At 43.3% G+C, this 27,745-nt stretch overlaps 1 long non-coding RNA gene across 1 annotated transcript; it reads right to left on the bottom strand.

The window, feature by feature from the left end:
- Window positions 1-10,261: 10,261 nt before the first annotated feature.
- On the bottom strand, window positions 10,262-11,180 carry LOC308283550. Its single transcript, XR_013961934.1, has 3 exons — window positions 11,069-11,180; window positions 10,808-10,881; window positions 10,262-10,371 (listed from the first exon to the last, which is right to left on the bottom strand). It is a non-coding gene; the product is annotated as an uncharacterized lncRNA (long non-coding RNA).
- Window positions 11,181-27,745: the final 16,565 nt, after the last annotated feature.

The following is a 27,745-nucleotide window of genomic DNA, read 5'->3' as shown; positions in this document are numbered from 1 at the left end:
TAAATTCCTATTAAAGAGACTCTTACTGATCTTCCTTTGAATAGAAAGAACTGAACTATCTCTCTGTGTTAGATTAGTACCCTATAAAACCCTGAAAACCTGTTCGCTCAACACTCAAAGTGGATGGACCGGGTCTATTGTCACACGTATTAACCCTGGAATTTAAACATTTAAGCAAACAATTTGTTTTGTGCTAACTGTTCCCACAGTCACCTGTACCTCCCAGGACAAGACTTCTGGAGAAGTCCTTTTCTACTGTGTCCTGGGACCTCCCTTCTTCCATCCCAACTAAGTCTGTCTATGAAGACTCTAAGGGAAGAAAGGGAAGGAAGGAGGGTGGGTTAATATCTTACCCAGATTTACCCACATTTTTTATCAATACCGCAATGTAAAAACTCGGTTACACGTAAAAGTCCAGAATGCAGAATGTGCTTGAAAGTATGAAAGTATTGGCATCAAAATGTTCTTAAAATACCAAAAGTAAAAATACAAAATGTGTGAAAATACAAGCTCACAACGCACCGCGATGCGACACATTGTGAGCTTGTAGATCGGCTATTTTCAAATAGCCACGGTATAAAATATGGCTAAAGTGTTTTATGTATGTTTTATAATATTATAATGTATATCTGCAAAGTAACTTGTAACTAAAGTTTTCAAATAAATGTAGTGGAGTAAAAGTACAATATTTGGATCCCAGTTGTAGTGGAGCAGAAGTAAAAGTATTGGAAATTGGAAATACTCAGTAGAGTACAAATACCTCAAAATTGTACTTAAGTATCGTACTTAAGTAAATGCACTTAGTTACTTTACACCACTGATGTTGATATATAGAGGTTTAAAAGTACAGCAACAGATTAAACCTGTGATGTGACCATGAAGTTGAGTGGAACATTTCTCCCTCGATTATTTTACTAATCTGTTAAATCTGACAGGTTGTTTGTGGCTGCTTTTTGCGTTTTGTGGATTTTTTGTCCAAATAATTCCACTGCATGGGTTACACATAATGCCAATAATGTACTGTATTTGTTCCCACCTTCAGACTGAAAGAAGCCAGTCACTGACTGACACCACCAAGACAGCACCTCTTCTTAGGTCCAAATCATGTCGCACACACGCACTCTCACAAAAGCTGGTACACATGATCTCTGGACCCATGAGAAGGCAGCAGGCGTGGAAATTACCCACTCCTGGCACGGTGAGGTAGTGACGAAAAATAACAATCCAGGACTCTTTGGAGGCCCTGTAATTGGAATGGGTGGACTTTAAATCCTTTGATAAACATGGGTTTAAACATGACCTAAACCTTTTTTATTTTTATTTTTTTAAGGTTGATAGTCCATTGTATGGATTACATCTAATGAGCATTATATCAGGATGTAATCATGTCGTTGAATAATTTGGTCTATTAACTGCAACAGTAGAGAGTCTGTCTATACAGACTATACAGGAAGGAAGATAAGGAAGGATGATGTTGATGATACATAGAGGTTTAACCATACAGTAACAGATTAAACCTGCAATGTGACCTTGAAGTTGAACTGAGCATTTCTCCCTTGATGCTTTTATTAATCGGTTAAATCTAACAGGTTGTTTTATGGTTGCCATGTGGATTTTGAGTCAAAATAATTCCACTGCATGGCTTACAAATAATGCCAATAATTAATTTGTTTCTACCTTCAGATTAAAAGTAGCCAGTCATTGACTGACACCATGAAGACTACACCTTGTCTCAGGTCCAAATCATGTCCTCGTCCTGTTCATCCCCCTCCCAGTCCACCTAGAAACAAGCAGCTGTCCTCCTATGGTTCAACAACAGCTGTTCATGGAAGCCACAATAACAGCTTGGAGGTAGGAAACATGATGATGTGTTGTGACCAGAATCACCTGGTACACATTGGTCATTCCAAAAGGTTGAATGACCTACCAAAATATGTGAGCAGCCTTGACTCCCTCCCTACCCAAACTCAAACTGTACATGACTTGTATATGAGTGACAGCTAGTTCTATAGTCTGTTCATTTGATATTTCTCTGAATATTGACTTTGTTTTCGTGAATGACTAATCTAAAGAAGGTGTTCTCCTTAAAGGGCCACTTCACCTCTGGGACGACCCTATCTTATTTTATTGTTGTTTGGGACACGATCAACACAATCCTGAGTTATTTTTTGTGTTCAGTCTGTTTATTGAGATATTTTAGTATTCAGCATGTACTGGTGATGCGTTTTGCATCATCCAGTGATGGGTTTTGCATCATATGATGCAAAATGCATCACTAGCACATGCTGAATACTAAAATATCTCAAAAAACAGACTGAACACAAAAAATAACTCCCAAACAACAATAAAATAAGATAGGGTTGTCCCAGGGGTGAAGTGGCCCTTTAATGCTATGTCAGTAACCATCCACTGCGCCTGCAGGAAAGCCTGCCCAGCTGTCTCGTCTGGTCTAAAAATACAGTCTCACTATACTCACCAAAACAAAGACGGCTTTTGGGAGTTGAAGTCTACTTTCCTTAGTGGAAGCACTCAGAGCCTCCCACCTCACGTCTAAAATACACTTTTTGGCCAGAAAGGAAAATATTTAATCGGAAATTTTAGCTACTCCACAGCGCCCCTACAAATCTTGTTGCGAAGTCAGGTCGCAGTTATTATCAAACCTCCACCGGCTGTCAGTCAGTCTGTTAGTCTGTCCGTCACGTCACACCTTTGCCCTACTCATATCTCTGCCACCGTTGCCCCTATCCATGCCAAACTTTGCACACACACTCCTTGGCTGCCAAACCACAACCTCATTTCTTACATGGCCCTCTTTTAGAGCCACCATGAGACAGATTCTTGCAAAACAATCTTTTGGAACCTGCTCCCACAGATTTTGCCCTAAAATCACACAAAGTGGTAAACAGTATCTCTAAAGTCATGTCATCAACATGGATCTGTCCCATTTCCCATATTCGCTCCTGATTGGCTACCATAGCCTTCTAAAGTTTGTGTATGCAACCTATCCGATTAGGGAATCTTATACTGGTGAATAGAAATGTCCATTGACCAGATTGTCACCTTCCGGTGAAATATGTTATGTCTGTATTTGTTATTTTTGGACTATAGACGAGAGGGTGCACAGGCTTTCCTGCAGGCGCAGCGGATGGTTCTAACGCTATGGACGAGAGCTATAATCTAATGAGCATCATATCAGGATGTACAGTACACGTGTGAATCATTAAATAATGTTGTCTCTTTTCCACAACAGTGCGTCAATGCAGGAGAAAACTGGGCTCCACAGCCTCCTCCACCACAGTACAGCACTCCACCTCCACCACGCCAAATAGAGAGGCCAGCTTTACTGTATCCCTCCAGTAGCCTCTCCAGCATCTATGAGTTACCAGATGACAACCATGATAGGGTGAGAGATAGAGACCAACACACACTACCACAACCACACCCGCACACACACGTGCACACACACACACACACACACGCACGCGCGCGCGCACCGCCTCCACCGCTGCACACAAGTAGTTTATTGTGGGGGAAATTCCTCTTGAATGTGTAAAGAGACTCTTACTGATCTTCCTTTGAATAGAAAGAACTGAACTACAGTATCTCTCTGCATTAAAGGCCCACCTCACCTCTGGTACAACCAGATCTTATTTTATTGTTGTTTGGGACAGGATCAACACAATCCAGAGTAATTTTTTTGTGTTCAATCTGTGTTTTGAGATATTTTAGTATTTCAGCATGACTAGTGATGCATTTTGCATCATATGATGCAGCATGATGATACAAAATGCGTCATATGATGCAAAATGCATCACTAGTCATGCTGAAATACTAAAATATCTCAAAACACAGATTGAACACAAAAAATAACTCGGGGTTGTGTTGATCTGTCCCAAACAACAATAAAATAAGATCTGGTTGTACCAGAGGTGAAGTGGCCCTTTAAATTAGTACACTGTAAAAGCCTGAAAACCCTGTTACCCTGCATTTATATAGCTACTTTATCCAAGGCGCTTTACATAGATTGTGCATTACATTCACCCATTCACACACTGATGGGGGAGGAAACCATGCAAGGCACGAACCTGCTCACCAGGAGCAACTAGGGGTTCAGAGTCTTGCTCAAGGACTCTTCGACATTAACTCAGGGGGAGCCTGGATTCGAACTGGGAACCCTTCGGGTACCCTTCGTGCTCTAATGACGGTTTCTCTACCCCTGAGCTGTGCCGCCCCAATGGGCCGGGTCTATTTCACACTTATATTAACCCTGGAATTGACTGTGTAGATTAATAACTGCAAACAATTTGTTTTGTCCTAACTGTTCCCACAGTCACCCGTACCTCCCAGGACAAGACTTCTGGAGAAGTCCTTTTCTACTGTCTTCTGTGACCTCCCTTCTTCCACCCCAACAGAGTCCCTCTATGAAGATGTAGACACCCTAAAGGTGATGTGACCATGAAGTTGAGTTGAGCATTTCTCCCATCATTCTTTTACTAATATGTAAACCTATTTTGTGGTTGTCGTGTGGATTTTGAATCACATTAATTCTACTGCATGGGTTACAAATAATGCCAATTATTGAATTGTTCCTACCTTCAGATTGAAAGAAGCCAGTCATTGACTGACACCATGAAGACCTCGTCTCAGGTCCAAATCCTGTCCTCGTCCTGTTCACCCCCCTCCCAGTCCACCTAGAAACAAGCAGCTGTCTTCCTCTGGTTCCACAACAGCTGTTCATGGAAGCCACAATAACAGCTCGGAGGTAGGAAATGATTTTTTTGCTAATGACTATAATCGAATGAGCATCATATCCAGTGGCGGCCCCAAGGGGGTGCTAGCGGGGCGATTGCCCAGGGCGGCACTTTGCGGGGGCGCCAGAAGAAGAAAAAGAAAAAAAAAAGTAGAGTGAACGCCGTGCAAAAACAGCTCAACCGTCCACTCCCTTGTCTGTTTAAATCAGACCGAATACAACAACACCACCTGGTGGTATGATAGAGGCTGGCAGCTCCAAGCAATACACTCTGCCCCCCCCCCCCCCCCCCCCCCCTCCCCTCCTTGTGATGTCATATCCACGCGCCAGTATTGAAATATTGAAAACAACAACAGCATGGAGTTCCTCCCTTCTTATTATAACTCTATGAGTTCCTCACGTCTGTGGACATGACTAGATATTATAATATAGTTGCTTGCCCTGAAACATCACATGGAGAGGATAATTTTTGTTCCCGACTTTACTCTACAAAACACAGACCTCAGGCTCTATCAGCCAGGATATAGGACTATAGTCTTGTCTCACTGTGCGTGACTGTGAAAGAACCATCTCCCAGCCCAAGGTAAGAAGACTAAGACAGTCAGATCATGCTTTAATAAACACTATTATATTAAGCCCAAAATGGTTCTGCCGCCGTGTAGAACCGAACCGATTTTAACTTAAAAAAATGCATAATTTGCCCGCGAATATCCGATTTTTCCGGCCGCGCTTTGCGCGGCCATAGGGCGGCGCTATACTACCTGGCACAGGGCGCAATATAGGCCAAAACCGCCACTGATCATATCAGGAATGTAATCGTGTGAATTGTTGAATAATTGGGTCTCTTATCCACAATAGCGCGTCAATGCAGGAGAAAACTGGGCTCCACAGCCTCCTCCACCACAGTACAGCACTCCACCTCCACCACGCCAAATAGAGATGAGGCCAGCTTTACTGTATTCCTCCAGTAGCCTCTCCAGCATCTATGAGTTACCAGATGACAACCATGATAAGGTGAGCAAGAGAGACAGAAAAACATGCATGCACGCACCCACGCATGCACGCACGCACGCACACACATACAAACTGTACACACACATACACACGCTATCGGTAAAAATTAAATAAAAATGCTCTGCCTAGTTGATAATTCTCCTATGAACATTGCGTGACAATACGATAGATGTTCATGGAAGATTGTGTGCGGATACGTTCTCAGAATGAACAGGGCCAGACCAAATATGTACGACGGGCCAGCTGGATGTCTTTGGGCATGATGGTCACCCTCTTGGCGTGGATGGCGCACAGGTTGGTGTCTTCAAACAGACCGACCAGATGAGCCTCGCGGTAATGGTGAGGCTTCTTCACTCCACCGGTTGCCGGCGCGCTCTTACGAGCAGCCTTGGTGGCGAGCTGCTTCCTGGTTGCACAACACATCAAGCTAAGGAAACAAATGAAATGACATTAGACAGAAAGCAGGTAGTGAAGTATATATATATATATATATATATTTTTTTTTTTCTTGTAACCATCATTCATTCTTATTGTGTTCTTATGTGAATCAGTGACTTCTTTTTTTTCGAGAAATTTTGATCTATAAGCTCAGTTGCAGGTCAACTGGAAAAACATTCACCGTGCGATACAGATGTATAATGGACGCATTATGTTTAACTTAACAAAGCATTTACAGCATCTCAAATGTTAATGTTTTTTTTTTATGTATTTATTTTTTGTCACCTAGTGTCAGTACCATGAAATGTGACAGAGATAATATATACCGCGTGATACTGTATAGTACCGCTGTTCTGTCAAGCGCCGCCCTGTCTGCGTTCGATTGGATGAATGCAAGACTGAGAAAACAAGGACAGCGGCCCCAGAACGAACAGTGGAGGCACTGTCACATTCTAATACAGACAAAAACTGTGTTCTGACACATGGCTTGGTGGTGGGACGCGTTGTTGTCACTGGACACTCGACCCCAACCTCTGTTATCGAATGCCACTGCTGCCATTACTTTTCCTTTCCGACCACGTTGGAAGCGCGGTGTCTCAGGCGACCTTGATCCACGAGAGGCAACACCGAGCGAGCTAAAGCAAGCAAGTCGTTGTGCCGAACGTTGTGAAGATCACATGACTACAGAGATAATATATACTTGATTTCTGGAGGTCTGGAGAATATCTGTAGGAGTGGTACCAAACAATTTATTTTGCGAAAATCGGACTCGTGGTGGCGCTATAACACACTTTATAAAGAATTGTGGTGGAGATTATTCCTTGGTCTACTGGGAGTGTGTTTGCAGAGTTTCCCTGCAAAATCAGGCCCTCACGCAAACTTTGAAATCCAATCATAGTAATAATACAATACCTACTCCTCCGCGAGGGAAATTCTGTATTATCAGCCCAACCCAGCTGATTCGCTGCCCACAAGGAGCGTGTGAGCAATTAGGAGATGAGTGTCTTGTGATCCACATTGCTGGCCCGGCCTGGAATGGAACCGGCGACAACCAGGGGCTCTGGTTCCCCATGCAGGCAGGCTCCCTAACCATTCAGCTATGCCCGCCCCTTATCATTATCCTTATTGTGTGTGTGTGTGTGTGTGTGTGTGTGTGTGTGTGTGTGTGTGTGTGTGTGTGTGTGTGTGTGTGTGTGTGTGTGTGTGTGTGTGTGGTGTGTGTGTGTGTGTGTGTGTGTGTGTGTGTGTGTGTGTGTGTGTGTGTGTGTGTGTGTGTGTGTGTGTGTGTGTGTGTGTGTGTGTGTGTGTGTGTGTGTGTGTGTGTGTGTGTGTGTGTCTGTGTGTGTGAAACAGAGCTACACTTTCTAACCACCTGCCCACTATACCAAGACATTAGAGACGCATACTTCCCACAGATTACACACACCCGAAGTGAGTTTGAAAACTCGACCAATGATGAAAAACTCCCATATCTACTGGGAGAAATACAACAATGCGCAAACACAGCAGCAAGATTTGTGAACTGTTGTGACAAAAGAAGGCTAGAAACACAACCATCCTAAGGACTACAAACCATGGATTGACATCTAGACCTACCGCACATACAGTATGAAACAGAGCGGATACCTTTAAATGCATTTTGAGGAAAAAAAATGCTGCTATTTGTACCCTGTATATAAAATGTCACAATGCGACATAGCTCTGTTTACTCAATGCTGTACCCCCTCCAACTGTATATATGTTCCCCATTTTCAACTGTTTTTTATTGTATTTGTGATACTTGCTTTGGCAATGTAAACGTATGTTTTCTCATGCCAATAAAGCTCCTTTGAATTGAATTGAATTGAATTGTGTGTGTGTGTGTGTGTGTGTGTGTGTGTGTGTGTGTGTGTGTGTGTGTGTGTCTCACTGCCTGTATCCGTGTGGTTGCTGTCCTCCAAGGTGAAGGTTGGATGAGCCATTGCATGGTCTGTCCTCCAGGGGGCAGCAGAGCTCAGGTCTGGACTCAGGGCTGCTGAGTGGGGCTGAGGGACCTGCTGTGACTGGATAGATGGTCATCACCTGTAGGCGTCTGATTTACACACACACACACACACACACACACACACACACACACACACACACACACACACACACACACACACCATTGACATAAATACAAATAAAAAAGGTTTGACAGATAGACCGGAGCCAGTCACATTGCTGCATTCAGAGTGAACGAGAAAGATAATAATCACTTTTCACATTTGTTCTCAGTCAGTCAGTCAGCCAGTCAGCTGGTCACTCCCTTCTCCTCTGCCCGTGTCTGTGGGAGAGAAATGTTACCATCGTCAGCCCCAAATTCGCTGATTGACAATATATTTGCCTATACAAACAAGGATGTTCAAGTCCTATGATGTCTAGGGCTTAATTTATCGATTGGGCACACATTTGGATCTTGTTAAAAGCAAGGATTAACCACGATTTGTCTCTATGAAAAAAGCCACTTTAGTATGAACATTTTGGGAATATGTGGCTTGCGGCGACCGGGTCCAATATTTAGTTCAGTGACTGTGGGGCTGAAGAATGGTTCAGAAGCTGTGTTCACGTTCACTCTGCATATCATGCACAGTATACATCTGCTGCTAAGTGTTGTGGTCACACACCTTTGTTGTATCTTATCTCAGTTACCATGTGTAAATATGTAAACGTAAGTGCTGTGGTCACACCGTATCCTATGCGTGACTGTCTGTATGTAACTATGTAACTCTTCCTCCTAGTATAATCATAATACCTGATAATCATGTTTTACGGGGGCGGGAGATTATGGCACCCCATCTTTGAGATAATAGCAGGTGAAGTGTCTTTGCCAGTGGGGACACAGTCTTACCAGGTTTCTTATCGCACTGAGAAGATCTCTGACCCGGCGTCCGTCATACCAACAAAAACGTTGTTCTCTGATGAGATCTGCCAATGAGATTAGTCACACCCAATGTATTTGTGTTGTTTCACCACTTTGTCCATTGCAGTCACTGTATTTGTTTGTCTAATATCCACACCTTCCACAGAGTTGGGGTCCCTGTTTTATTATCAATTGGGATTCTATTCCTTGCTGCAGCACAAAGAGGAATTAACCCACATTGACATTAGGGTCATGATATGAATTATTTTCCATTATTGTGATTTTAATTGTTATAAACTACGTATTGCAATGTTGTGTTACTTTATCTAAATATTAATATATTAGGCTTAAAGCGGAAAACCACCCATTTTCAACATTGAACTATGTCATTAATATACCTTAGAGTTGTTGTAGTTGAAATAAGAAAAAAAGTCCCCCCCCCCCCCCCCTCACATTTAAAATCAGTATGTGTGCTATTTTAGTAAGGTCCCATACATGTCCGTAGAGGCTTTGTGATGTGCTGTAACCAGTCATCCACAACAATGTACTCGGCCCCAAGGCGGGTCAACTTATTCCCCCTTTCCAGCTGTCTGATTATTGGTCCATCCTATTACTCCATGTCAAGTACAAAATCTATGCAGCCGAACATGACTTTTATTAGTGTGGTTACCCTAACAGGGCCCTGACGGGGCAACCAGATTATAGTACTTGTCAGAATTTATTTTCTTTTCATCTTTCCAGATAACCTCCCACAGTTTTGGTGGCATGGACTTGGGCCGTATGTCAAATTGACCAGCTTCATCGGGACTCGTCTGCTTGCATTTTGCTAAGCGTGTGGGAAATGGGAAAATGCAAAATTTTAACTTTCCAAAATATGGAGATGACTGACATCAGAGAGTAGATATCTGACATCATAGACCACAATATGGGCATTCCAAGATATGGGCTTAATATTGATGACATCAGGGATCTCCACATGGGCATAAAAGGGTCAAGGAATGACACGGAGATCTCCATATATGGCCATTAATTTATTAGTGAATCAATTTTCCCCATTGACTTGAATGGGGAAAAATCTAAATGGTAAGACGGAATTGATCTTGCGATTTCCCAGAATAGCATCTTTCTAGTTACCTTTATTAAAGTGTATTTGACCGGAGAGGAACACTAACCTGGAAGAAGTCTCGTGCCTTCTTCGGCTTCCAGAATATTGGGTGTTTCAGGAGGTCCGACTGATTCAAACATAGCAACTGCATGTTCACAATAAGATCTAAAGCCAAAGCGCGATCTGCAAGAGACAGTTAAAACAAACATGAGGGTCATTAGACCTCATGTGAGTGAGTGTTACACACAATGTGTTACTTACAACTTTTTATGACCTGCCTTCATGGATGGAATGTGTGGGGGGAACTATGGGAGGGTGGAACTGAAGTCCATAGGTAACGAAATGTTGTGTATTAGCGTGACTGACAGACATGAAGTGGACATTTTGACACTAACTGGTCTATGAGCTGGTTCCAGCTGGTTCCAGGTCATAGACCTGCCCACTCTCAGAGTGGACTGTTTCTGGACCAGTGTCACAGTATCCCCATTTTGACTAGAAACCCTGCTGTACACCCACTGTTGAATGTGACTGGTTATATCAAGTGTGCTGGTATTGCAGCTAATCAAAATATTCTTACTGTATATCTTCATATATATTATACTATGAATAAAAATCCCACCTCCTTCTCTTCTTCCTCAGACACATCTCCACTGTTGCGCTCCTCTCCTCTCAGGTCTCTGCAGCTCTGGTTCACTGTGCAGAGCAGAGCAGTAGAGTCACACAGTCACTCACATACAAAACAGGTTGACATGACAATGACAATAGTGTTTTCTTTTGACTAGATCTGTGGGTAGAAAACTGCAGTGAATCAAAGTTTTTCCGGTATTATTTTACTTTCACAGGATTAACACCAGGTCTAATGTATAGGCCTATTCCTCACCTGTGTTCGCTGTCATTGGTCGTTCTTCTAAAGTAGTAGTTCAGAATGATGTTTCCCATCCTGAGTCAGACCCGTCTTCCTCCTCCACAGAATGAGTCAGGGTTGCCAGATTCTGTGAGAGAAATAAGCAAACAGGTCTATGAAAACAAAGTAAAAAAAAAGTGACGAGGCTAGACTTTAAAGAATAGATAAGCTATTTCAAAAAAGCTGATCTACAATTTTCAACAAACATATCTTGGGGAATTACTGGTATGTTAAAAAAAATCTAGATATGTTGTAAACATTTTAACTCACTGCCAATTTAAAATGCCCCTCGAGTGGCACTAGTGCCAGAAGCCTCCATAGACTCCCATGTAATTTATAGTGCACAGATCATGCACGCCCATGCACAGATCATGCACCATGTTTGTGCAGGCTGTTCACAGCTTTCAAACAAAAAAAAAAGATTGGAAATCCGTTCAGGCATTCATGATTTATCAGCCATAATGTTTTCTTCAGATGTAAACAAAAATGGCTGCCATGTTTGAAAGATGGGGTTGTATGGGGGGTGGAACATGCAAAATCGCGATTGAAATTATGTTTACTAGATTTAATTGGGTCCAAAGTAAGTAAAAGTCGCCCAAAGTCGCTTGGCAGGGAACTCCATAGTGAGAAAGTTGCTCTAAAAGTCGCCTGGCACTGTATAACAAAACTCTAGTACAGGCTACAGGGGTCCCTGGCCAAAATAAAAAGATCTGATGGAGGGCATACGGTGAGAATTAGCTACATATTAATTTGTTTAAGAACCACTGATTTAAACATCGTTTAAAAGGCTCAAATAAGAAACTACACTTTAGAAACAGCCCCCCAAAAAATGCAACCTGCAAACGACCAATATTTGCAAGCAACGTTACAGAAAGACTAGCCCAAATAAGTCCTTTGATTGATTGATTGATTGATTGAAGACTTTATTTGAAGTTTGCATAGAAAAAGGTACAGTTTAATGACGGTACAGTTCACTGGTACAAGGTCAACTAAAAGGAGATCCTAGAAAAGCACTTGGCTTATTTACACAGGGGGCGGCATAGCTCAGGGGTAGAGAAACTGGTATTAGAGCACGAAGGGTATAAATCCCGTAGGGTTCCCAGTTCGAATCCGGGCTCCCCCTGAGTTAATGTCGAAGGGTCCTTGGGCAAGACTCTGAACCCCTAATTGCCTCCGGTGAGTAGGTTGGTTCCTTGCATGGTTTCCTCCGCCACCGGTGTATGAATGTGTGTGTGAATGGGTGAATGTAATGCACAATCTATAATCTAAAGCGCTTTGGATTAAAAGCGCTATATAAATGCACCATTTACCATTTACACAGGAAACCATTGAAGCAGCTCATATCAAACATATAATTTTCCGAATGTCTGTCTGTCTGTCTGTCTGTCTGTCTGTCTGTCTGTCTGTCTGTCTGAGTGAGTGTCTGTCACAGCGTTTCTCCTCGGTGGCTGGAGCAATTGATCTGAAATCGCATCATCATTAGCATATGAACACACCTGACATAACTGTGAAGCCCGTTTGTCACTTTCACAAATCGTATGCTGTATATTAGCATTTTTATAGTGTATTCATATCTATTCTGCATCTAGCTTGAGGCATATCTATTCTGCATCTAGCATGAGGCAACGTGTTTAACCAGCTCTGTGTGTGTGTGTGTGTGTGTGTGTGTGTGTGTGTGTGTGTGTGTGTGTGTGTGTGTGTGTGTGTGTGTGTGTGCCCAGGCGGGTGGGCGGGCGGGGGGTCGTTTGTCTTGCCCTGTTACAGATTTTGTCCAAAAATCATGCAGATCGGTACACAGTATCTCTGTAGCCATTAAACGAAACGGGTATTTCTTACATTGATGCCCCTACATATTATCATGCAAGCACCAGTTAAAGTTACTTTCCATCCCTCATATACTGTGTGCACAGTGCACATCCCATAACCCACACACTGCACATCATTTCGGAGCTCATATCTTTGAACGGGTAAGGGCTAGTAACATTGAATGACAGACGGATAGAACACAGTATTATGCAGTAGATAGTCAGGAAAATAAGGGGGGGGGGGGGGGGGGACGTATAATAACAAGACTTAGCAAACATTGCTGCACGTTCAAGACTCTACTTGAACTAGAATGGCCTCCTCCGGCGCGTTCACACCGCCCGCCATATTCACAGTTGATCATAATAATTATACAGATTGATCATGAAGACGAATCGAAATAAAAGACTGTGCACAAACACACAAGCACGCATAACATGGACTTAGACAGACAGATATCTCCATATATGGGCATAAATGGACACACGCAAACAGATGGTCAAAACGGATCCTATGACAATGGTATAATGGGGTTTGCATTAAAGGGCTGGACATTCATTCCCTATTTACATTGTTCCCGAGTTGGCCAGGATGCCGACTAGCCCTTGGGGCGGCCGAGCTTCTAGTTTAATATAAATTGGGATCCCAGTGATATAAATATAATTAAATGGGTGTCTGTAGCCTAGTGTATTTAGAAATCCTATTTCTAAGTTCAAACATTAGCCAAATTGTAAAATAAATATAAGAAATAGGCAAACATTTTGAAAATAGCCGATCTACAAGCTCACAGCGCTCGAAAACATTGTATTGAGGACTCATAAAACATTTCTGAGACCCATTTGAATGACCACCTGTGGGTCCCGGGACCCATTACATTGAAAACCTAGTAACATCACTGAGTGACACTTCTTAATGTGTGTATAATGTTTGACAAACTGTGGTACAGAATAAAATAAATATAGAAACCAAGGTTTCATAATGTTTAACAAAATGTGCTACGGATTACAATAAGGTCACCAAGGATCCACCAGTGATATCAAACTATTGCCTTGTCACAAGTTTTATGATCAACCCGTGGCTGACATGGCCAGTAACAGTGCTATCCTATCTTCATTCTAAGATTGTATTTATTTATTTATTCATGCATTCATAACACTGGTATGTATCTTACACAACCAGGAATGTGGTGTACAGACTGCATGTCCTTCTGTCCGCTCCTATGAGGACAGAACAGTTGAGGTGAACAACAGAAGGTGACACTAACTTGTTTGCCCACATCTTCCAGAGTAGTGGCCATGGTGTGCTCTGTAAACATTGTGGATATGCACATTAAACACACATTCATAATATATCTGTTTGGTTTAATTACATTAATATTATGTCTGTTTGAGTAGGTTTAATTACATTAATAATATGTCTGTTGGGTTTAGGTACAGTGATAATAGTCAACAGCATCCGTTGTCAACGATTTATAAATGGCAAACATTACTTAAAATGTGCACACTATTGATTGGGTCAGCTACGGCTTTGCCCCGTAAATGTTAGTGAAAGGTGAACATTGATAGCAGCATGGCACATAATATATGCTGCAATTCAAGGTTCTTTGTATTCACATCACAGCCTGCATGCTCAATCTCCTTCATACAATAAAGACCTTCTACATCTTCACCATCACAACAACACTGGCACTGACTGGGTCACTAGACTTTACCACCAAGGTTTATTGTCTATAAACTAGAGGTTGTACAGAACAGACTCATTCCTTGGAATCAATGAGTGAGTGAACGCAGTAGACGTCGGGCCCCGCCAGGCTAGGTCTATTCTCCATCTAGCTTAAGGCCTCAGTACCCGTTGGCAAACGGTCGTGATGTGGCTGGCTAGATTTGGGCTGGATCAGCTCATGAACAATTATATTCTACAGATTATAATATAACAGAATATAATCTTATATTTTATAGATTATAACAGAATAGAACCAGAATAGATCTTAAATGCTACAGATTATAAAAGAATAGAATCTTATATTGTATAGATTATAACAGAACAGCGCACATATCGTCAGTTCATTTTCATTGTGTTTATTTGTGTGATTTTAGGGTAAAGAGGGGGCGGGGCGCACATAAACAACATGCATCTTTATCTTAAACTCAACGAACATCACAGCCTAATGAAGCTATTGAAATAAACTGTCGTCTTGTGACAAACACTGCGGTTAGAAGTCCACAGGGAGACTCGTTAAAGAGCAGAGAACACTCAGTAAATGGTGTTTATTTGAAAGACAAACTCACAGTTAAACTTCTTCCATGCTCCTCTGCTGCTACACGGACTGTGACGGACACTTTATGGAGGACGGACGGTGGTGTGCTATCTGGTCCTCACAACAAGGGGAAACGACTTATGTGGCAAAACGTTCCTGGGCCCTACCTCAGATAAGCATGGAAATATATAGTTTATGTATCTCCACTCACTGTAAGTTATACATCTGACAGATTCATAAATATAATAAGTGATTAAATAAGAATTTAATCAGGGACGCCCTTGTGAGCTCCACCGATCAGTTTCAAATTGTAGAGGCCAAGGAAAAACCCTTTCCCTGCATTTTTCACATCAGCCTTTTATAGTGCCACCATGACACATTTTTTGACACTTCACTGTCTCTGAAGCTAACTTGTCCACTCACCTTGGATTGCGTTTGACCCCGCTCATTCATAACAACCTAATTCAATACCACCCAATGCACACCCACAACCAACATACCACACCTGGTGGAGACCTATGCTCGGAAGAGCACTGCTTCTAGTTTGTGTATGTGCTCTGAAGTCCCTCAGTTCACCATTTCTTGTTGAGCAGTCGACAGCATTGTCTGTAAGTGGGAATCTTTCTTTTCTTTTACTCATGTCAGGAGGCTGTAGTTTCTGATTTGAATGCAACATTATTATGAGTGAATTTCATGCATAATTGATTTGTTTGACATTGCTAGTAGTATATTAGAATTGTCACTGTGTAGATCAGTGTTTTTCTTCTGCTATTTGTTTGTTTGTTACAGCCAGTAATCTTTCTTTATTTTGTTATAGTTTTACTCCATTACTTGATGATGTGCAAGTGTGACAATAAAACACAGGAGCTTGGACGCTACTTCCTAACTCCCATGTCATTTTGAAAGGAGTTTGGCTGACTGTCTAACTACTATATACACTAACTAACATGTAGCGAGGACAGTACAGAGCACATTAGAGAGATCTCGCATAGATAGATAGATACCTTAGGGGGAAAATGTGTTGCCCAGAGGCAGCACAGCAGTATAAGGTTATTTACAAAGTTGAAAAAGTATGAAAAAGATAAAAAGAAAAAACAAGAACAGAGTACAGTAAGTACAGTAAGAGCAAGGTACAACAGGAAAGGGAACTAATAATATATATACATAAAGTGTCTTAAAGCACGACTATCAAAATAATACAGTGCCCAAATCAAAGTGACCATAACAGTCAATGCTAGTTAGTGCAACAAGTATCTCTACAATATGTCAAACACAAGCAGAAATACAAAAAAACTATTAACACAACCTAATAGTGCAGTGTCCAAAGGTCAGAGCGATAAAAACAACTAGCAAAAAAGAATAAAAATAAACAAGAAAGGGTGATGCGGCAAGACGCACACAAAAACACCCTCCCTGGAAGGTCCTTAGAGGTCAAAGTCAGTGCAGATATAGTTCCAGTAAAGAAAAAAAGGCTACCGTCGTCCTACGTTAGGAAAGTAGTCCTTGTCAATCGACCGTTGTGTGTCTCGTTGTACAGCTTGAGAGAAGCCGGTACAAAAGACTTTCCTAGTCTCTCGCATCACCGTCCTGGGTAGACAAAACGGTCATTTCCTCTCTTACTCCAGTAACTGAAGATCTCAAGATGGAGGGGGTGGGAGGAGTTGTTCAAGATGGACTCCAACTTCCTAGCCGTTCGCACTTTGGCTACTTCCTCCACCCCCTGCAAAGAGGACCCAACAACAGCGCCTCCTTTCCTCACCAGTCTATTTAGGTTAAAGGTGTCGCACGCTCTGTTGTTGCCACCCCAGCAGGTTATTCCAAAAAAGAAGACACTTGCCATGACAGACTGGTAGAACATCTGTAGCATCCTATTGCACACGCCAAACGATCTCAGTCTTCTCAGGAAGAACAACCTGCTTTTCCCCTTGCTGTGAATCGCCTCCGTGTTGTTCGACCAGTCCAGTGAACTGTTCAGGTGCACTCCTAGGAATTTGTAGTTGTCCACAAACTCCACCACCTCTCCATTAATAGCGACATTAAGCAGACCGTTTCTGCTACCGCAACGTGAGGCGGGACTACGGCTGCTATGACGTAATCGCTGTAGCGATCAAAATGGTTAAGTAAAGCCTCGGCGGCGACGGGTTCCCACCCCTTTCATTGAATGCTTTGGTTCCCATGGCGACGCGCACATGCAGCAGACGGAGTAGGCGCTACGTGGGAAGGGACCTTCTGCCGTAGTAGAGACGGCCGCGGCGACGGCAGGTTGATCTATCGAGCGCGGATCATTTCCGATTACCGTTGTCATCTGCCGTTGCCGTAGCATTGCTTAAACTGGCTAATGGTGCTTGGCACCGGGGGGACTCTCTTGGAAGTGCGGAATTCCACCACCATCTCCTTGGTCTTGCTCGCGTTGAGCCTGAGGTGGTTGGCCTCGCTCCACTGCACAAAGTTCTTAACCACACCATCATGCTCAGCCGTGTTGTCACCCGAGATCTTGCTGACCACCACAGTGTCATCTGAGAACTTCTGCAGGTGACAGGTCTTGGAGTTGAAGTGTTAGTCCGATGTATAGAGAGTGAACAGGAAAGGTGAGAGCACAGTGCCCTGGGGGGCACCCGTATTGCTCACCAGCACATCAGACCGACAACTCTGCTGCCTCACGTACTGTGGTCTGCCTGAAAGGTAGTCTGTGATCCATGCCAACAAGCCCTTGTCCACCCCCATCAGTGCCAGCTTCTCTGCAAGCAGAGGATGTTGGATAGTGTTGAAAGCACTGGAGAAGTCAAAAAACATGATTCTGACCGTGCAGCCCAGATCTTCCAAGTGGGTGAATGCCTTGTGGAGCATGTAGGTGATGGCGTTGTCAACCCCAATGTCAGCCTGGTAGGCAAACTGAAGGGGGTCCAGGTGTTCACTGACCGCCGGTCTCAGTTGGTTCAGTACCAGCCGTTCAAAGGCCTTCATGACTTGCGATGTCAGGGCAACTGGTCTGTAATCATTGAGGACCGAGGGACGGGTCTTCTTAGGCACCGGGACAATGCAGGAGGACTTCCAAAGTTGTGGTACCCTCCCCGTCCTCAGGGAGATATTGAAGAGATACGTGAGGGGGACAGCGAGCTGCTCTGCAGCAACCTTAAGCACCTTAGAGTTGATGTTATCAGGTCCCGCAGCTTTCCTGGTGTTGATTTGTGCGAGTTGGCGCCTCACTTGCTCAGTGGTGAGAGTCAGCGGAGATGAAGGTGCAGGGGAAGATGCAGCTGAAGGCCCAGCAGCAGCTTGTCGAACACTAACAGGAGCTCCGTCAAACCGGTTGAAAAAAAGGTTCATCTCATTTGCCAGCTCCCCCGTGCCTGACACAGTTGAATTAGCAGAGCCGTACCCCGTGATCTTTCTGAAACCACCCCACACTTGTCTAGTGTTGTTGTTCTCCTGCAAACAGTTCTCCAACTTAGCCTTGTAGCACAATTTTGCCTGAGCTTTGACTACTTTAAGCTCCTCCACCACCACCCTCACGCCCTCCGAGTCTCCTGCCTGGAACAGATCCTTTTTCCTCTTAACTCTCCCCACGCTTTTAACGTTAACGTTCGCCCCATTTTTGACAGAACCTCGATGCCAATACGGCGCTCGTTCGTTCGTTCGTCTGATGACTGTAAGCTGATGAGGGGTCGCGCGGCCGTGTACTGTAAACACATTTTCCGCGGTGATGGTGTAAAAAATCCATTATGCATTAACATCAACGGAGACCATTTCACTTCCTTGTTGTTTTCCTCTGGCTGTGAGTCTCTGTGGCCAGTGACTGCTCATAATCTACGGCAACACATAACAGGCAAATTCACATTCATTCTCGCATGACGCGCCCTCTGCTGCCTGGCAGACCAAAGTGCACTATTGCACAAAAAAAAAAAAAAAAAACAATAAAAAAAAGAAATGTCTATCTATCTACTATAACGTCGCAAAGGTAAGCCGCTTTTTGATGGCACCAGACCCAATAAATAAATAAATAATCTGGCAGTAGGAGAGTTAACTGGATTACTGCCGGGCACCGCAAGGTGCCGCTAGAGTGCCAGCCATTCTCCCGTTGACATTGACTATAACATCCGGGTCCCCAGCCTGAACTGGCTTGGCTTTTCACTCGAATGAGTGCTATGCTAGCGAGCCGGAGGAAGTTAGCTTTCAGTTAGCAATCGGCTCTGTAATTTTTTAGAAGACCGATCTAAAGTTATTCAGCCGCCAAAAAAACTTTTCTGCTGGCCTCGGAACACAATCCGGAGATAATCCGCTGTAAAGATGTGTTTTTCTATTGGAGTGGGCGGCGTGGCGCGGCCTTTTTTTCCCATTACGGGCCGTGTAAACAGAATCGCGGCCTTGTGCTAGGATGCTAAATTCGACTGGGGCTTTGTTGATGCCTCCGATTATTTAATTCATTATTCGGTTCCTTTTACTAAAGGAACCGAATAATGTCGGTTCTAGCAATCCTTAATACGTTTTGAATTCCCTCCAGTTTCTCGCACTGACTGAAACCTGACTGAAACCTGGATAACACCGAGTAATACAGCTACTCCTGCTGCACTCTCTGCAGCACATACATTTACACACACGCCGCGTCCCACAGATCGTACTGGGGGCGGCACAGGCATTTTAACATCTCCCAAATGGAAGATCCTTGCGTTAAACCTCTCTCACATCTCTCTGTCCACATTTGAATATCATGCTATCTATATAACACAACCTGTACCTCTCACCTTTATTGTGCTCTACCGCCCCCCAGGGACCCTTGGGGATTTTCTGGAAGAACTGGACTCTCTGATCAGCTCATTTCCCGAAGACGGAACACCGCTGATTCTACTGGGTGATTTCAACCTACCAACTGCAGAAAAGTATCTTCCAGTTACATCCCTACTGTCGTCATTTGACTTATCCCTGTCCCCTTCCCCTCCCACCCACAAGGCAGGGAATGTATTGGACCTTGTGTTCACCAGAGCATGCTCTCCCTCAAACCTCACTGTTACCCCTGTCAAATACTCTGATCACTGCTTCATAACCTTCTCTCTCTCCCTCTCTTCCCTCAGATCTGTACATACCCACCCGTTGACCGTCACCACACGACGCAACCTGAAAACCCTGGATCCCTCCACTCTCTCCTCCTCCATTCTCTCCTCCCTCCCAAACCCGGATGTCCTTCCCACTCTCCCTTCTGACACTCTAACATCTTCCTTTCTCTCCTCTGTCTCCTCAGTGTTTGATCGTCTCTGCCCTCTCTCGACCAGGCCAGCACGTGCAAATCCACCGCCTCCATGGCTATCTGAAACCCTCAGATCTGAGCAAACACCTCTCAGGGCGGCAGAGAGGAAGTGGCACAAGACGAAGCAACCAGAGGACCTATCTCATTTTCACACACTCCTGTCAGGTTTCTCACTCTCACTTTCCACTGCAAAATCATCATTCTACCACACAAAGATTCAATCATGTACCTCAAACCCTAGGAAACTGTTTAGCACGTTCTCAACCCTCCTCAAACCCCCTCCTCCCCCCCCTCCTTCATCCCTCTCAGCGGATGATTTTGTCGCCTACTTTGAAAAGAAGGTTGATGATATCAGTAGTTCATTCTCCCATCTCCCCCAGGATACAGTGTCTAACACACGGAATTGTATCCCCAACTTAACATGTCTGTCCTCCTTCTCCCCTCTCTCTACAGATGACGTCATAAAACTAGTGACTTCCTCTAGACCTACCACCTGTGCCCTGGATCCAATCCCTTCTCAACTCTTCCATACGATCGCACCTGACCTACTCCCCTTCCTAACCGCCATCATCAACAGTTCTGTAACCTTCTCTAACCTCTCCTACAGAAACGGCACTCCTAGCAGTCACGGAAGCACTCCATGTTGCCCAGGCTGCCTCCCACTCTGCAGTCCTGATTCTTCTGGATCTATCAGCAGCATTCGACACAGTGAATCACCAGCTGCTCCTGGACATCCTTGCTGACCTAGGCATCACCGGGACGGCACTAAAGTGGTTCTCCTCCTACCTGTCGGACCGGACCTATCAGGTCTCATGGAAAGGTTTGCTTTCATCCCCCCGAACCCTCCAAACGGGAGTCCCCCAGGGATCCGTACTTGGCCCTCTGCTTTTCTCCCTGTACACCAAATCCCTTGGTGCTGTAATCTCTGCACACAATCTATCCTATCACTGCAATGCTGATGACACTCAACTGTTTTTGTCCTTCCCCCCTTCTGCCACCCAGGTGGAAGAACGCATTGCTGCATGTCTGGCCGACATCTCACAGTGGATGTCAGCCCACCACCTTAAGCTGAACCCGGACAAGACGGAGCTACTCTTCTTCCCAGCTAAGTCTTGCCCCATGCAAGATCTCACTATTTCCATAGATAATGCATTTGTGACTTCAGTTCCTTTTTTTGATTGATTGAAGGCTTTATTAGAAGTTTGCATAGGAAAATGTACAGATTCATGACGGTACAGTTCACTGGTACAAGGTCTACTAAAAGGAGATCCATGAAAAGACTAAGCTTATTTCAACAGGAAACCATTAAAGTATCTCATATAACATTGAATGACAGACAAATAGAACACAGTACTATGCAGTAGATATGTAAAGAAAAAAAAAAAAAAAAAAAAAAGAAAACAGTAGGTCTATACAATCAGTAAGTACAGTATATACAATATATACAAGGAAGGGGCAGGTAACAGTAAGTCTAAACAATCAGTATGTACAGTATATACAAGGAAGGGGCAGGGAGGGTAGGGTTGGGCTAGGTTTTTACCAGTTGTGAACGGCTGCTGCCTGTAAGTGGTTTTTTAGGGCAATTTTAAAGGATGCTAGTGATCCACACTCCTTTATGGCCTTCGGTAAGGCATTCCACATTTTTGTGGTGTAGCAGAAGAACGAGTTCGACCCTTTCTCCTACTGCTAGAAACCTTGGTGTGGTCCTGGACAGCCAGCTATCATTCAAGGCACACATTGCATCAGTCACCCGGTCATGTAGGTTCACACTCTATAACATCCGTAGAATCAGACCCTTCCTCACCCAGGAGGCAGCCCAGCTCCTCATTCAGACATCTGTCATATCAAAGCTTGACTATTGTAACTCTCTCCTCACTGGTCTCCCGGCATGTGCACTTAAACCTCTCCAACTGATCCAAAATGCCGCAGCACGACTGGTCTTCAACCAGCCTAAGTTCTCACATGTCTCTCCCCTTCTCCGCAGCCTCCACTGGCTCCCGGTTGCGGCCCGCACTGAATACAAAACACTGATGCTGACCTTCAAAGCAGCCAAAGGTATGGCTCCTCCATACCTCCAGAAGCTGATCAACCCCTACACCCCCACCCGTTCACTTAGATCAGCCAACACAGGGATGTTGACAGAACCCTCGCTAAAAACTCCAGGGCAAAAATCCACTCGTCCAAGACAGTTTGCCCTCCTGGCCCCCAAGTTGTGGAATAAACTCCCTGTCGCACTTAGAACAACGGACTCACTGCTAGCTTTCGCTGTGGACTGAAGACTCACCTTTTCAGACTCCACCTAAACCCTTAGCACTACAGAAAAAATCAATGACCATACATGAAGCTAGTTAGTGGCCAAGGCCACGAAGTGGCAAAGGGCCACTCATTGATATTGGACTTCATCATTACTATTATTGTGGGCTCGCCTGTAAACAGGCGAGCACACTTTAGATATTGTCATTATTTCTATACTAGTCATACTAGTCAGTGCAAGTATCAAAAAACTTCGGTTCCTTTCTACTCCTACATACTTAGTGAGAAAATGAAAATAAAAACATCAATGTGTTCAGCTTACAGTGGTGAAGTGTGCTATTACTTTTTACAGCAATCGGCCAAATGGTGGCGCTGTAGGAAGCCTTCGAAAGTGCGATCTTTGAACAGGTATAGCTCATGCTGTGTTTGAGGTACAGCCATGAAACCTGTATACACTTATGCGTCTCCTCATGCCGAACAACTTTTACCCTCTAACTTTTGACCTCTGACCTTTAGGTCTCCCACAATTCGGAATTATATGAAAAACAGTAAAAATCTATCTCCTCCTGGGATTTTCGCGTCAAGTGCACAAAACATTTTTCACATGAACTTTGGACCAATACGGTCAAACTAATCTCGGCGGATTTCTTTTAAAGTGAAATATAATTTTTTAATAATTCAATATATATTGCGGTTTTATGCAAATTATTCTTCGGCCTCTAAATCATACATGCAAAGTTACACGTTCATGGCATTTGGCAAAGATGTGGAGGGTTAGTCAAAGTATCACTGAAACCAATTTTATTCCAATCGGCCAAAGGGGGGCGCTATACGAAGCGTCTGAAAATTCAAACTTCAAACGGGCATAAGTCATGACTCGTTTCGTTTGAAGACATGCAACTTGTTACACGCGTGCTTTGACTCAAGCGGAAGACATCTGTGTCGTTGTTAAGTAAGCTCCGCCCTTCGATTTTCCGCCACTTTGAGCAGTTTGTAAAACGCGTAAACCCGCTTTTATTCTGGAATTTTCGCGTCACGTGCACAAAACTTTTTTTACGTGAACTTTGGACCGATATCTAAAGATCTGTCAGATCGGATTTCTTTAACATTGAAACATGCTTTTTTAAATAATTCAAACAATATTGCATTTTTATGCAAATTATTCTTCTGCCTCTAAAACATACAAACAAAGTCACATTTTCATGACAAAATAGTGTAGAGGGTTAGTTCAAATATCACTGAAACCAATCTTACCCCAAATGGCCAAAGGGGGGCGCTATATAATTTTGAGCAGTTTGTAAAACGCTTAAACCCGTTTTTATTCTAGGATTTTTTTTGCAATTTGCATGAAACATTCTACACGCAATCTAAGGACCTTTATCTAACATGCCTATGAAGTGCACACAAAAAAATTATAAAATAATAATAATAAATATAGCTGCAAGCAGCGATAAAGTGTCCAAAGCCAAAAACACCTCAAATCATGAACACAGCCTGGGATGTGCGTGAAATCTTGCAAGCACATTCCCAATAGGTCAAGGAACAGATACCAACCTTCTCACATTGGCCTGTTATAGCGCCACCAGCGGGTCAACTTTTGCACAACACATTTTTGGAACAAAATGGACCAATCTTTGACGTCAGTAACGTCAAAGAGAGCACTGCCTGCGATCTTGACATTTTGTGCTTTTATAGCCATTGTTTTCTGGCTTGAAGCGAGCCCACAATTGTTTCGAAGGAACAATATTTTTCTAGTTAGTGGCCAAGGCCACGAAGTGGCAAAAGCCTTGGCCACTCATTGTTATTGGACTTCAGCACTATTATTATTAGTGGCCAAGGCCACGAAGTGGCAATGCCTTGGCCACTCATTGTTATTGGACTTCATCACTATTATTATTATTATTCCGCCACTTTTGCTCTAGCGGCTAGACCGTGCAGTCGCTTTTTACGAAACTCGGCAGTATGGCAGAGGACTATGCCAAACGGCTAAAACGCGAAGCTCGCAACAATCGGCCAAAGGGTGGCGCTGTAGGAAGCCTTCGAAAGTGCAAACTTTGAACTGGTGTAGCTCATGCCCTGTTTCAGGTACAGCAATGAAACCTGTATACACTTATGCGTCTCCTCATGCCGAACAACTTTTACGCTCTGACTTTTGACCTCTGACCTTTACCTCTCCCACAATTTTGAATTATATGAAAAACAGTAAAAATGTATCTCCTCCTGGGATTTTCGCGTAACGTGCGCGAAACTTTTTTTACATGAACTTTGGACCAATCCGGTCTGAAAACTTAGCCGGATTTTCTTTAAAGCGAAACATTATTTTTTAATAATTAACCGTATAATGCAGTTTCATGCAAAATTTTTCTTCTGCCTCTAAATCATACATGCAAAGTGACACGTTCATGGCAGTATGGCAGAGGACTATGCCAAACGGCTAAAACGCGAAGCTCGCAACAATCGGCCAAAGGGTGGCGCTGTAGGAAGCCTTCGAAAGTGCAAACTTTGAACTGGTGTAGCTCATGCCCTGTTTCAGGTACAGCAATGAAACCTGTATACCCTTATGCGTCTCCTCATGCCGAACAACTTTTACGCTCTGACTTTTGACCTCTGACCTTTACCTCTCCCACAATTTTGAATTATATGAAAAACATAAAAAATGTATCTCCTCCTGGGATTTTCGCGTAACGTGCGCGAAACTTTTTTTACATGAACTTTGGACCAATACGGTCTGAGAACTTAGGCGGATTTTCTTTAAAGCGAAACATTATTTTTTAATAATTCACTCAATGTTGCAGTTATATGCAAATTATTCTTCTGCCTCTAAATCATACATGCAAAGTGACACGTTCATGGCATTTGGCAAATATGTAGAGGGTTATTCCAAATATCACTGAAAGCAATCTTACTCCAATTGGCCAAAGGGGGGCGCTATACGAAGCGTTTGAAAACTCAAACTTTAAAGGGGCATAAGTCATGCCTCGTTTCGTTTGAAGACATGCAACTTGCTTACACGCGTGCCTTGACTCAAGCGGAAGACATCTGTGTCTTTGTTAAGTAAGCTCCGCCCTTAGATTTTCCGCAATTTTGAGCAGTTTGTAAAACACTTAAACCCGCTTTTATTCCGGAACTTTCGCGTCACGTGCACAGAACTTTTTTTACATGAACTTTGGACCAATATCTAAAGATCTGTCAGATCGTTTTTTTTTTTTTAATTGAAACATGCTTTATTAATAATTCAATCAACATTGCAAGTTTTATGCAAATTATTCTTCTGCCTCTAAAACATACATGCAAAGTAAAATGTTCATGATGAACTACCGTAGAGGGTAAGTCCAAATATCACTGAAACCAAAAAGAATCATATTTGAACTGGGGACCCCCCACCCTGACGTGAGTAGGGTTTTCCCATGATCTGGGCCTTAGGCTAGATGCAGAATAGAGCTGGGACGTTCGCGAACGAATCGAATCTTTTGAACGGCTCTTTGAAGTGAACGTTGGGATCCGGTTCGCGCAGTAGAGAGCCGTTCATTTGGGGGGAGACCCCCTCCCCCCAATTCAACATCTCCTTGCTACTCCACTGAGTACTGACTGAGTACAGTGAGTGAGTGAGAGAGGTAGCTTAATTTACACACACATTTTATGAAAAGGGTAAATACTAAATTGTGATCTCAACTGTCAGCAGAGGAATGTGGTGCCACCTTGTGGATTCATGTTTAAACAAATTCTTCTTAAAAATATATAAATATACAAGGAGCCAAATGAGCCAGTCTTTTGAACGGCTCTTTTCAGTGAGCCAGATCGATGGTACTGTCTCACTTCAAAGAGCCATAAATCCCACCTCTAATGCAGAATGGTTAGGCACAGGTGTGTGTGTGTGTGTGTGTGTGTGTGTGTGTGTGTGTGTGTGTGTGTGTGTGTGTGTGTGTGTGTGTGTGTGTGTGTGTGTGTGCGGGTGTGCGTGCGTGCGTGCGTGCGTGCGTGCGTGCATGTGAACTGAATCTAACTGATGGCTTAGTTTGGTTTTCAGAAAAACTACATTTCCCAGAATGCAGCAGCTAAGATGGCTGCTTGTTGCAATCAGTTTGATTTGTCAGCACCTGGCCGCAACACAGCTTCTCCGAGTCAGGCAATCCAAATGTTTTTGCTCTTAACCACCGAGCTCTGCTTCACTGTGTAGCTGGCTCTCGAAGGGACTCTTCCATCGAGCAGTAAGCAAAACTCCACTATGTTCTCCTCTGTCGCACATTTGCTCTGTATTTTGCCACATTGCTAATGGTGGTTCTATCTGTTCCCATTGTAGGCAAATTAGGAGCTGCATCTGAGTCTTGGAAGAGAAATGGCATGTGTTAATGGAAGCAACGGCATACTGTGAAACATATGTTTCGAATGTAACCCCTGTTTGTTAAGTTCTGGAAAGAAGCATATTTTGAGTTAAAAGCCCCGGTTTTGGGAAGAACTTTATTTCATGTTTTAGGGGAACGCCCCATTGAATAAAACAACGCTTATTGCGTTTTCACCTTGAGAACTGTTTCCGTGTGCTGGTTTGGGTTCAGACTTCACAATACTTAATGTTTAAAAACTTTATTTGAAGACGTTTACTACTTGAATTATTTAAAAACATTGTGATTTAAAAGACATGCCTGAAAATGGCTAGGTTGTTAACCCTCTGTTTTGAAGGTTTACAACCTGATGACCAACTCTTCAACAAAGACAACTAATGAAAAAGTTGGAAAATAAAGATATTGAGTTAAAACCTTGAGGAGTTCTTTGGAACTATTTTATGTCTGTTGCATATAGTCTTTTGCATACATGTTGTGTAGAGGTCAATTTGTGCTTTCACCAATAACTATGCCGATTAGCGTAAAATCGGCAGAGTCTGTCATTTATAGCGCCACCAGAAGGCCGAAAACGCATTCTTCGATATTACTCCTTCAGATTTTATCCGATAATCACACAAATGGGCACACAGTATCTCTACAGTGATGTAATCATGACGGATTTGTCCAATATCATATTCTATCTAATTGGCTAACATTGAATTCCAAGGTTTGCAGGATTGCTCCTTTTTGAACAAAATGTCTCAAACGCAGCCTGCTAT

Source organism: Nannobrachium achirus (assembly GCF_963921795.1).
Source record: "Nannobrachium achirus genome assembly, chromosome: 4".
Classification (NCBI taxonomy): domain Eukaryota; kingdom Metazoa; phylum Chordata; class Actinopteri; order Myctophiformes; family Myctophidae; genus Nannobrachium; species Nannobrachium achirus.
The sequence above is the reverse complement of the archived record's forward strand: the minus strand, read 5'-3'. Positions and strand labels throughout refer to the sequence as shown.